This window comes from Emys orbicularis, chromosome 8 (genome assembly GCF_028017835.1).
Source record: "Emys orbicularis isolate rEmyOrb1 chromosome 8, rEmyOrb1.hap1, whole genome shotgun sequence".
Taxonomy (NCBI): domain Eukaryota; kingdom Metazoa; phylum Chordata; order Testudines; family Emydidae; genus Emys; species Emys orbicularis.
The window spans coordinates 6,124,437-6,131,100 of NC_088690.1; the positions used below are offsets into that span (position 1 = coordinate 6,124,437).

The window sequence follows — 6,664 nt, forward strand, 5'->3', positions numbered from 1 at the left end:
CCTCCCCGCACACGTCACCTCTGTTACCCCTATCAATAATTACAAGATAAGGGCTCAATCTAGGAATTTATTTAGCAAATGTAAAGCAAACAAGAGGAGACATTTCTTATGCAGTGTATAGTTATTGCAGTAGGACGTCAGTATAGCAAACACCAGGGCTGGATTTAAATAAACAAGGGCTTGGCAGTGTCATAACTGATCCTACATTTTCAGCTGTTCACGCTAGATTATAAAGTAATCAAACTTTATGGCTTCATGGAGAAAGGTGAATAACCACCTGCAGGAGACAAGAAGGTTTATTTCCCTCTATGTATGTTGCTTTAAGGGTATGTCTGCACACACACATGCAGGAGGTGGGCGGGTGTGTGGCGTATGGGACTGTGCTTCTTCTGAAGCATCTAATACTAGCCCTTGCTGATGTACACAATGATCTGTTCTGATACGGAAGGAAGTGGAAAATCAGACCAGATTGAGCTGGGCTCTATTCTGTGTGGCAAACCCTGTGTTCTTTGTAGATACTTGGGAGTGAAAATAGGAAGCATCACCCTGACAAAGAGATTCTGTATATAGTACACATGAAATATCTGCAGTCCGATGGCATGTAGGTCTTTAACACATGGTTAGCTAGCTCCACTCTCAGATAATTCACCTCAAGCATCCCTGAGACCACCCCACTGAGGTTGACTCTCTTTGTAACTCATTATTCTACCATCATGATGAAAGGTTTGGCTGGAACAAGCTGGCGCTGGTAAGGCTGTGAGACTGTCTGTGCCAGCTTTGCTATCAGAGATGAATTTGCTAGGGCCTGTCACCCACAACCAATGACCTTCTCTGAACAAGTTTGAAGCAGTGGAGACACAATGAGGATCTAGTTTTTAACCACTCTACTTACTAGTGTTACACCAGCAACACAAAGGTAGGTTGCTGTGGATAGGGTCTTGACTCAGCAATGGTTACAGGGTAATACAATGGGATAATTCCCACATATATAATCTGGACACGAATAAAATCAAGTTTAAAAGTTTTATTAAGATGATGTTAAAAAAAAAGTGAACAGAGTTTGAGCATAGAAGTTTCTGGTTATCAGGGAATAACATACAGATTATCGAGGGTGCAAAGTTTGGTTTAAAATCAGGTGGCATAAGGAATACATAATCTGCAATATCCCCAATTGGGGGTAAAAGGTTGATGGGTCAAAGTACAGGCATTGAGATATGAGGGTATGAAGTTCATAGGGTGGCTATGTTTGGGTGTAGGGTATAATGAGTGGATATGATGATGAGGATGGATTGACCCACATTTGGTGAGATTTAATGTTCAGGGAGTTTATGGTTCCAGTTCATATGATCCAACGGAGAAGGTCACTTGGTCCCTTTCTCGTAGTGGGAGAACGATGTCACTCTGGCTCACGCCTCCTGGTACTGTCGGTGGCCGGTGATGTGCTCGATGTAGATGTCCCTGGACCATCGGATGGCGTCTGAGACCATGAGGCGCCGCATGAGCCGTGCATAGTGTCGACTGATCCCGCAGGTCCGCAGCACACGCTCATTGCAGGGGTCCCAGGTGCCCAGGGCTCCGACAATCAGGGCGTCCATCTGCACCTCATAGCCCTTCGCTCTCAGGGTGTCAGCCGGGGGGCGTACTTTTCCAGCTTACGAGCTCGGGCTTCGCAAAATGCCGGAGTCCTGTTCTCAAAGGAGACCGTGACGTCCACGAGGATGATCTTTTTCTGGGCCTCGTCTGTGACGACCACGTCAGGTCGTAGCTGGCTGTCAGTACCGGCGATGGTGCAGTTCACGGAGATCTCCCCGAGGCATGGCCTGATGGCTTTCACCAGGCAGTTCTGGATGGCGTTGTGGTGCAGCTGTCAGGCTCTGGAGTGGGGTTTGCAGCTGCACAGGACGTGGGGCAGGGTCTCGTTGGAGTAGCCGCACTTCCTGCAACGCTTGTCTCGGTTCCCGTGGCAGATGGCTCCATTGAGCGGGACATAGTTGAGCCGGGCACGGTGGATGAACCGCCAGTCGGCGAAATGGGTGAAGCCGCCCCCGGCGAGGAAGTGGTTGCTGGCGTCCCACTTGCTGGTCAACTCAAAGGCTTTACCCTGGTCCGGTTTACGCTTCAGGGTTTCCACGTACAGCGAGTGGATGGCGGCCTTCAGAGTCCTCTCCAGCAAGCCCCTGGCGCTCGGGGTGACGATGGTGTTGTTGTCGGACCTGATGTGTGGCACCCGGACTCCCAGCTCCTGGCGCTCCTCACACCACTCCCAGCGGCAGCCGATGCGCTTCCGTAGGCGACGCGTGGCATTGCAAGTGCGGGACCACAGTGAAGCGATGTCGCGCCCCTCCCGTCTGAATTCCCCATCCAGGGAGCCACTCAGGAAGGTGGCGATGTCTTGGTTGGAGGGGGCTCTGCTGATCCGCTTCTCTGTCGCATCACGCAGGGCATTCGCCGCGATGTTCCTTACCGTGGCGTCGGGACATGTCAGCAGGTGGAAGGCGTGGGTGATCACCGCGACGTCGCACAAGTCACCCATGCGGGGGACGTTGGCACCGCCGTGCCTGTGGGTGATGTAGACCAGCTCGTTGCTGGCTCTCTGGGGAAGGAACAGCCACTTCTTCACCAGCTTCTGGATGATCTTGTCTGCCTTGTCGAGGGGCACCTTCGCCACAGCGGATCCCCTTAGGGTGAACGAGATGCGTGGGATCAGGTAGGTGTTCAGGGCGTTTATCTTCTGCCATGGTGCCAGCAGGGCGGCATCAATCTTGGCAGCGTCCTGCAAGATCTCCTGGATGGTGTCCTCAGGTGTCTGCCGGACACGGAAACCTGTTGGCGTACCCAGGTGCTGGTATGCCTGCCCCTCTGCCAGGCGGATGACGGGCTCACCCTGGATCTGAAACCCCGTTGTCTGCACCGAGTCCCTTTTGCTGCCGTCAATGTGCAGAGTTGCACACTTCTTCGCATTGAAGCAGAGCCCCATCCAGTCAGTAGCTCGGCTGGTGGCATCTAGCATATCTTGGAGGCTCTCTGGGTCGTCCGTGGTCAGGACCAGATCGTCCGCGTAGGCCAGAATGCCGATTTTCTTGCCGTGCAGGTCGAAGCCGGTCGGGCCGCTGGAGATGGCTCGGATGAGCGGTTCCATGGCCAGGTTGAAGATGATGGGGCTAAGGGGGCATCCTTGTTTCACGCCGCGGCGGATGGGATGGCGTCCGTCTCTCCGTCTGTGGTGCGGATGGTGGTGGTGCAGTAGAGGTCCCGGAGGATCTGGATGAAGGTTTATGGCATCCCGAACTCTCCCAGGGTGGCAAAGATGTGATGGTGGGGTATGGACCCAAAGGCGTTGGTCAGGTCAAGCCATGCTACGGCGCACTGCCTCTTGGACCTCCTGGCCTCCTGGATGGCCGTCTGAAGGATGAAGTTGTGCTCGTAGCATCCCTCGCAGGACATGAAACCCTTCTGCACTGAGCTGACGGCGCCCCCGCACACTGACTAGTCTGTGATCCTTGCTGCGAGGCAGCTGGCATACAGCTTGTAGATGGTGGAGCAGAGGGAGATGGGCCTCCAGTTGCCGGGGTCGTCTCGTTCGCCTTTTTTGTGGATGAGCACGGTCATGGACTTTTTCCAGGAGCGGGAAACGCGATGGAACTGCTTGCATTTGTTGAAGATGGCAGCGAGCACCAAGCAGCTGGGGTCTCGCTTCTTCAGCAGGGGGTAGCGGATGCCATCTTTTCCAGGGGCGGTGTTTTTGGTCCTCGTCAGCCTCGCCTGCACCTCCTGCGGGGAAAAATCTCGCTCCAGGTCCTCCGTGAGGTCGATCCGGGGTAGCGGGGGAAGGCACTCTGGGCATCGCAAGTTGGTCTGGGCCTCGTGATCAAACACGTCCTTGAAGTAGGAGTAGAGCCTCTCGGGCTGGATGGCACAGTAGGAGGAGGTCCCGTCGAGGATCTCCCTCATGGCTTTCATCCGGTTCATCCTATATAGTTTCTGAATATGGGATGCAGCCGCCGGATCGTAGCGGCGGCCGACGTCCCCTCTCCTGCCTTCTCTGGCGGTGTTGTTACGGCTCGGCACAGGGAATCTGCGAGTGGCCCGTGCGGCCTCCTGGGGTTCCCTCCTTCTGGCTGTAATTTCTGCAGACAGTTCTGCGGTCAGTCTGTCCATTAGGGTGTCGAAGTTCTCGAAGTCCTCAGCCTTTGCCAGCTCCTCCATCCAGGCGGATTGCCACAGTGTGGCAACCCTCGCTCGCGGCCGTCGCTCCTTCTGCTGCGTTGTCTCCGCAGGTTCAGGTGCTGCAAGGACGGTCTGCGGCCTTGTTGTCCCTCGGACTGAGGAACAGTATTCAGGTGGGTCTTGAGGCGGGGGTCCTGGTGTGGTGGGGAGGGCAGCTCTCGGTGTCTCTGAGACAGCGCTGGATCTTCCGGGAGGGAGTGGGGTTCTGGAAGCACCGGTGCTGGGCTTTGTGGGGGCATGGTCGTGTTTGGGAGCGCTGGGGATGGTTCTGGTTCTTCTGCGGGCGGCATCCGGCTGGGGGGTCCTCGTTGGGGCATGGGGTTTTTGGCGGTTGGAGGCTCTTTGGGTAACCTTGGAGGAGGTGTTGGGTCTCCCGGGGGCGGGGTCCGGCCATGGGATCTGGGGGCTGCGGGAGGCTCCTCCGTTGGCTGGGTCTCGCCGTGTGGCCTGGGGGGCGACGCTAGTTGCTCCTACGGCAGGGTGGCATGAGGTTACCTGTGGGGGAGTGCTGCAGCGTCTCGTATCCGTGTTGTGCCGGATGGTTTTTATGAGGTCGCTGAGGCGTCTGGTGAGGTTGCTGACTTGCGAGGTGGTGGTGGTCCCCCTCACAGCATGGGGATTCTGGAGACGGAACTGGTCCTTTTGGTGGCATCGTCAGTCCTCAAGGCGGGGGTTACGCTTCCCTCAGTTGGCGGTTGGTCCCCCCTTATCTGCTGTGACTCTGGGGATGCTGGCTGGGGTGCTGAAGCCAGACCATCGGTGCGGGTCAGGGTTGGAACCCGCAGGATGTCAGTGGGATTCAGCTTCGCGGTCGTGGGGGATCCCTTGCATGTGGCTTGATGAAACTTACATTTCTTTTGGATCTCGAAGGGGAGATCGCAGCGGCTACACCGGAAAGCAATCCGTTTGTTGTAGGTCTTACAAACGTGTTTGCTGAGGGCCGCAAGGGTCTGGACTCCATGGACGGGGAGACAGAAGGGGCAGAGGAGGAGACCTGTAGGGAGCGGGTACTGGAGGTAGATGCGGTCTTCTTCCCCTGCCTCACTCTCCGTGGGGCGGATCTCTGTTGTGCCTGCAGACTCGCCAGGTGATTCCTCTGGGTGTCGTAGAGAAGCTTGGGGAGGTGAAGTCGCTCTTGGGGGGGCGCTGGACTCACTGGCCACGATGTCTCTTTGCCCGGAAGGACAGCATGCGGCATCGGGATCTTGGGCTCTGAAGTGCATTCCCCTTCGAGCGGCCCTCCTCCGGACAGCCGGGTGGTAAGTAGTTTCAGGGTCTGGGGTTGAGGAGGTGGTTCCTTCCGGAGCATCCCTCTCTGGAGCAGCGGGGCAGCGATCAGCATCCTGGTCCTGGGTCATCGGGGGGGCTCCTCCGGTGGCATCCTTCCTGGCGGGGCGGCCATCAGCATCCTGGTCCTGGGTCGTTGGGGGGGGCTCTTCTGGTGGCAGCCTTCTCTGGAGCAGCAGGGCAGCGCTCAGCATCCTGGTCCTGGGAAGCAGGCAGGGTTTTCCAGGGGTCCTACTCCTGAAGAGCTGTTGAGATATTCTTGCTCCTGGATGTGAGGTCCCGAAGAGCTGTCCTTTGGGTGCTAGGTCTCCCTGCAGAGGTATCCACGGGGGTTTTCTTCAGCCACCTCCGAATGTTTTCATCCTTGCAGGTGGTCCGGGTCTTCCGTGAAGCACCAAGGGTGGTCTTTGGGATAGGTTTCCGCTGAGCTTTCTGGGAAGTAGAGAACACAGGAACAGCAGCAGCCGACGACAGTGTAGCTGAAGGTGAAAAAGAGTTTTCTTCCGAAATAGCAGGAGTGGAGTATATCTTCAAAGCAGCATCAATTTTTTCAAAAATGGCTGCAGGAGATTCCATCTTCAGGACGGGTGTTCGCAGATGTCCATCAGAAGAAATTAAACTGATAAGAACAGACACTACACTTTGATCTTAGCTCCAAGGAGCCGAGAAGCAGCACAAATAAAATCAAAATTAAATAAAGCACTACTCACATTCTTCTTACTGCTAGTGGACACATAGGACTGTATTGTGGCTCTAATTATATTTAACAAGGGAAACTCCTTTTCCTCCCCTCCTCCCCTCACTTTTCTGAGCCATCCACTCTCCCCACCCTGTGGTTGGATTGGAGATGTAGGAGTGTCCAAGCAACAAAAGGCTCCTTACCTCAGGGTCAATCCCCCTCATCCATCCATCTTCATATCTTTCTTTCTCTCCTCCCTCTCTGCACTGCCACACACCTGATCTGTAGGGTTGCCAGCCTTCCCCAGTTGTCTTGGAGTTTCCAGGAATTAAAGATTAGTCTTTCATTAAACCCATTGTGCTACTAAAGTGAAACAGCACTAGTAGCTCCACTAGTAACCACAACTGCATGAAAACAGCAGAGCCTAGTGACCCAATGGTAGTTCTGAAGAATTTCACAGAGCCTCTTTCT

General features: G+C 55.1%; 1 non-coding gene across 1 annotated transcript; it reads right to left on the reverse strand.

Moving 5' to 3' along the window:
* Positions 1-6,005: 6,005 nt before the first annotated feature.
* Positions 6,006-6,188, reverse strand: LOC135883175 (U2 spliceosomal RNA). Its single transcript, XR_010561618.1, has one exon. It is a non-coding gene; the product is annotated as a U2 spliceosomal RNA (small nuclear RNA).
* Positions 6,189-6,664: the final 476 nt, after the last annotated feature.